We start from the raw sequence: 6,000 nt of genomic DNA on the forward strand, positions 1-6,000 counted from the left end.
ATCTGGTAGTGTATGATCAAATGAGGTTACTAGAATTTATCAAAATGTAGGTTTCAGATCAGTGAGTTACTTAAGTGTTTCAAATCTAGAATTACATTTTGAATGGACAATTAATGATAATCTTTCCTGTATCACTACACAAGCATGTACAAAGTAAACACAAATTTTGTCATCTTTGCTTTCATAGACATGAAGCCAAGCAATTTGAAAAAAAAAAGCCAGCATTGGTACATACATTCTTCTATCTCTTTGTTCTACCACAGCTTTTAAAATCTAAAAGTTTCATTAAAATTTGATTGATTTTGCAGAAGCTAAAATTCACATGGCAAAACATGATGATTACAGAGCAAAATGAGTTTAATACTCTTGTTGTTGTGTTTTGTGCTGCATTTCAAACAATTATAAAGCTCTATAAAAACTTAGACAACTTGCAAGGTAAGCCTAGAACTACTGAAAGTACCCACTTCAAACTGTTTTTGCAAATTACACTGTACATGACATTTGATTTTACAGTTGAAATTATCAAGATTACAAATTAGTCATGGTACATGTGCACGTATGCTACATCAAGGTCGCAAGCTGGAATTCGCACATTTTTTTTTTCATTTGATAAAAAAAAAATAGTGACCAGAGTATTACAAATGGGCTAGAAATAGAGTGTCAGTATATACTGTAACTGTATACCAGACATCATGAGGACAGTGTTAATGCATGACGGAATCCATTTTGAACTAAAACATTTAATTGTAAATTGGTAATTACTTTTATTTGTCTTATTTTAGCTTTTGTTAGGCACCTGAACCGGGAAAGTACCCACTTAGAAGTCTATTTCATTTGTTACATGTTGTAGTATGATTTGTGGAACTGAATATGACACTATGGGGAAATTTAAAGTCATTCCCATGAATACACTTGTGCACTAAAGACAAATGTCCCATACGTAAGTTGAGCCATGTCCCATACGTAAGGTGTACTTTCGTTAATTAAACCAACTTCATGAAAATATGCTTTATTCTTTTGCAGTGAAACTTTACTGAAAGATACTTCACTATTGTACCTTTCTTCCCTTCTAAACAGAACTTAATCAGTAAGGTACTTTCAGAGAATTTTCAATTCAAACTTTATTTTGAAAAATCCAGTTTTTCTCTGGTCCCATACGTAAGTTGCCATATTTTTCTTAATAAAATAATTAACCCAAGGTCAAATGACATCAAACTTAAACACAATATTCTTCTCAGGGCTACCAGTCCTCCTGATGATAAACAGTAAAATCCAAGTGCTCCTTCATTATTTTTCAGAGGTTTGAAATCTCTGAATGTCCCATACGTAAGGTGCGCGATATCTTGGACTTGCCCTACGGCGGCTCGCCTGTTTATACTCGTGAATTCAGCCCCACCGTGTGGCGTTCATCGGTAGATAAGCACGGCGGTGGGGCTTTCTTCCACAGTATAATACTCGTGAATGCGGCCCCACCAAACGGCGTTTACGCGAGATGCATACGGCGGTGGGGCCGATTTCCACAGCATAGCATCTTTCGTCCTCCCTTTCTCCCGTTTTTTTCTTTGGTCTTCTCCTTTTTATTCTCGGAAGGACTCCCTAATGTCCCTTGACTAATTTAATGGCCAATTTAATCATAAATACAACCCTACCTAACCCTAAACCCTAACCCTAACCTAACCTTGCTTGCTAACGCACGGGTGCACGCGCACTGCGGTGGGGCCTATTTCACGATTTTGCCCATTATTTATATTTTTCTAGGCGCGGGCAGGTGTGATGCGTCAATGAAGTACCGTAAAATACGTGTGGCTGAATGAAGCTTTGTCAACATGAGGCTTGCTTGGGAGCTTTGAATAGTGTGATGTACATTTCGTATGTGATGTGTAAGCGCAAGCACCGAGAAACGATTCCCGTCCTGATCCTGGATACCACATCGAAACACGATTCCCGCGAAAGAATTCAGGATCACGACGCGCGTACATTGTTTCCACACAGATCATAATTGATAGAGTAAAAAGGAGATGAAAAGATTGTAACTCACCTCCTTGGCAGAATACATTTTGCGTTAGATTCCTCCTTGGTTACGGGAACGCTAAATCCTCTTTCGCCATTTTGGTTCTTCTTATGAATCATACCCATTCAATCCCACGTACACCACCACACTTGCACGGAATCCACCTGCTGCGGGCGAGAGGTACCTGGCAGAAATAAACAGTCGAGTCGATATTTCTTGTAGGGGTGCAAAATTCTTAATTAAGAGTTTTTCCATATTTAAGAATAAATCGTTTTATGTAATGGCTATATTTTACATCCTTAAGATATTAAAAAAGGTATTATTTATATGTTATTCGTATGTTTTGCTCTATTTTAGATAAACATTTTGAGTAAATGTTTTTCTATCCCCTCTATAATAATAGATTTATCCAAACAGATAGCAAGAATCAAGAAACAAAGTTTCCACTAGAGATGGCGCTAGTCCGCGATGAATCTACCGAAACGAAACTGAATACACACTTTGCCTATGACAATTTGTATCACACGAACGTACGTGAATAGAGAAGTTATGTTGAAGTCAACGCGAAACTGAGGTAGCTAGATGATAGAGGAGCTTGTTTTACACTGACGATGGTGCTACATGACTGAATGTGCGGCTACGATTATAGTCAGTGATACCAACTACATTCTCTTTTGTTCATCTGGGCAAAGTGTGGAGTTTTTGCACATGAAGGAAACGGATACACACAGCTAGACAAGATACGATCGTAGAATGATGGCGTGACCGGCGGGCTGCTGCAGCACTGCTTTTTTTCACAGTGACGGTCAGGTCGCTGTGGCACTGGCCGGACGCCCCGGGGAAGGAGTCGCTGAGGAACCGATCGGATAGATCCACAGCAGCGTTCAATGACATGTTCATGTCCAATAGGCAATACATCTACGACAGTTTTCTGTTGAACATTTTCGTAATAGTTTTCACTTGGGCCTACTTGGTTGTAATCCAACCATCGGTTGATGTTGCTGGCTGGCATGCTGAGCTGAGGTTGAGAATCCCATCAATCACATGGAATGGCGGAGAAAGAAAGGAGGAGGTTTAGCCTCAGAAACATCAGCTTCAGAAAAGGTTTGTTTGGTTGGAGTCACTGTCTTGATTTGAAATGTAAGCAAGATGTAACAACCATTTTTTTTTTTCATTGAGTTATGTAAGAAGAGCAGCATTCTGGCTACTCATGACAAATTTACCAAATTCATCAGTAAAAATGTAAAACCCATCTACTACAAATGTAGATGCAATTTCCACTGTTTGTGAATCTGGGGGATATTGGGTTCCAATTGCAATTTGAATTAAAATTTATTGCAGCATCAAGAAGAAAAGTAGTTGTGATTTTTGGCTTCCATCCCCAAAGTCTGCCCCTTTAGTAGTTTACTGTAGTTATGTATGTGTCTAGTATATATACCAGACTGATTAATACAAGTACAGTGCACTCCCATCGATACCAAATAGAGTTTTCTGCTGATGATACATGTGTAGTTCAGATGTTTGTTAAGAATGAATGTTATCTATTAATATTATTATTATTGTTCTTGCCGTCTTATGACTGCATTTTTTTTTCTAAAGCAGCAAAGAAGGTGAGCGTGAGGCCGCAGTCAATTTCCGATGCATCGCTCTCGCAGTCACGTTCTACCGGTGGCCGTTCCTCTTCCGAAACCAGAAGTGCCTCGACTACAAGCAGACCGAAATCACTTGTGAATACGGGTGAAAGGGCACCCTCAAGAATCAAGAAATCCCCCACTTCAGGTAATAGTAATAGCAATGGTTTAGTAAAAATTAATTTGCTGTTACCAGCTAATGAAAATAGATGTACAATTCTCAGTATCGGCAATGCACAGAAAACTCCCGAGCACGCACAAGAGCCCTGTCACAGGCGCACTGTGGGATTCCTCGGTGCCATTGTCGCTTTCGGTTGTCCTGCACGTGTGTCTTAGTTCCCTTGCGATTCAATACAATTTTTGTCTGCTTTTCCTTTGTTCCTGCTTTTTTTCTTCAGTTAGAATTCATCTAAAAAGGCGTTTATAATGTCTAAACTTTACTAATTTGCTGTCACTCGAGTAATGGTTCACTACTGCGAAGCTTCAATGTGCTGTGCACATAAGGGAAAGCAAAGAAATCTTCAACAAAAAAAAATACCCAGGCTGGATAAGGGCAAAAAATTTGTTCCTTGAGCTATCCCATGATGCATCTATAACGCTGCTCTGCACACAGCACCTCGAGATATTGGCGATACCGAGAATCGGGCCACTTGTCCTCTCTCCCCACACCACTAGGTCTCTATAACCCCGTTTACAGTGAGTGAAAGGGCCGGGCTCGGCCTCGGCCGAGCCCGGCCTTCATTTCACTGTAAACGCGCTAAAGGCCAAATGCACGGCCGATTTTGGTACTGCAAGCTCTGGAGGTAATCTCAGCAGCGGCTCAGCCCGGCCTTTTCTCACTGTAAAAGCAAACTGGGCCAAATGCGGTACCAAATTGCGACCGGCGTGCTGCCAGTAATGATAGTTTGTTTACAAGCAGAGCCCCACTACGACGAAATATTGAAAGGTTTGAATTAAAAGCCCGGGCCGAGAACCGCAATTGACGCCGGGCTTAGGCTGGGCTCAGCCCGGGCTCGGCCCAGCCCTGCACTGTAAACGGGGTCTAAGTCTCAGTTGCCAGGCTGCATTTCCAAGAATTTTCTGAAAGCTCTTGCTACAGTTTATGGCCTCATATTGGTAGAGGCATCTTAGGTTGTGTGGTTAAGGGCAGAGTTTAGATACTGCTTTGGTGATACACTGTACAATGTTTCACTTTGAAAGTGAAGCTTCTTCCAGGATGTCAATGAAGTTAATGGGATCATATAATTTTGGTTTAGATGGGGCTTCAGGTTTCCAACTTTTTGTGAGGTAAGTAGAAACCTCAATGAAAATAGGAAAGAATTTACATGATATATATTCGAAATATACGATTCTAGGACGAATTCAAAATTCTAAAGTTGGTTTTGAAATGGCTGAGATATCCAAAAACAAAAGGTCCTAATAAAAGGTTGGGCCCGCCAGTTATTAGGACCATTTTGGTTCACTCTTTTTTTGCGTCCATATTTCAGCAAATTAAAAAAAAAAAAAACAATTTTCATCAAATAAACTTTGAATTCCTCTTAGAATTGTATAATCTTTAATATTTCATAAATTGTTTATCATGCAAAACATTAAAATCTGAATCCCTCTTTTTCAACCAAAACTACGCCATCCCTTTGGATCAAACAACAACAAACTCAGTGAAAGAGCTCAGGGCATGTAACATCATCACCCCGTTAAATTTGCATGTACCTTGGTAAGTTACGCTTCAATGACAGATTACCAGTATAAATCTTTCTCCAGAATAAAATGTAAAGATCAAGTTTGCACTCGTAACCGTTTCTGTACCAGGGACTTCGGATAGTGTGTACAGTTCTATTTAATTTTGTGTTAAATGTTTGTTTGTTTTTTTGTTTTTTTGTTTTTGTTTGTTTGTTTGTTTGTTTGTTTGTTTGGTTTTTTTTTTAGCCAATCATCATTCCCAGCACGCAAAGTGTTTTAAAGGTATTATTTACCATTTGCAGATAAAACAAAAACCCATTTATAGTGCTTCAAAATAGTTCTTAAATGTGAGTTGGGGATAGAAACAAAATGTAAAATTTCAATCAGCTGGCATACTCAATGTTAACTAAATATTTTATTAAATATGTACAAAATGTGAACAATCGTTATAATAGAATTGCTTCTAGAATAAACTACTTTATATGTATCTGCAGTTATGGTTTTCTTGAGAAAAATAGTGATATCTCCTTATATTTGAGGCTTTACTGTTATGGTAGGATTTTTGTGACACAACTGACCTACACATATAATGTATGCATCAAATGTGATAACTCAAACATTTTTTAAATCTCTGCTCCCAATGGTAAATGATCACCTTTAATAGCTTTTCTCACAATA

At 38.9% G+C, this 6,000-nt stretch overlaps 1 protein-coding gene across 1 annotated transcript in view; it reads right to left on the reverse strand.

Moving 5' to 3' along the window:
- Positions 1-2,106, reverse strand: part of LOC139728745 (uncharacterized) — a 55,746-nt gene extending 53,640 nt beyond the window's left edge. Inside the window, exon 1 of the mRNA XM_071639685.1 lies at positions 2,039-2,106. The gene's annotated coding sequence lies outside the window, so the exon portion shown is untranslated. The remainder of the gene's footprint in view (positions 1-2,038) is intronic.
- Between the last annotated feature and the right edge of the window lie 3,894 nt (positions 2,107-6,000).

The sequence above is a fragment of the Diadema antillarum genome, unplaced genomic scaffold (genome assembly GCF_040938485.1).
Source record: "Diadema antillarum isolate AM-2024a unplaced genomic scaffold, OU_Dant_1.0 seq00000195_RagTag, whole genome shotgun sequence".
Classification (NCBI taxonomy): domain Eukaryota; kingdom Metazoa; phylum Echinodermata; class Echinoidea; order Diadematoida; family Diadematidae; genus Diadema; species Diadema antillarum.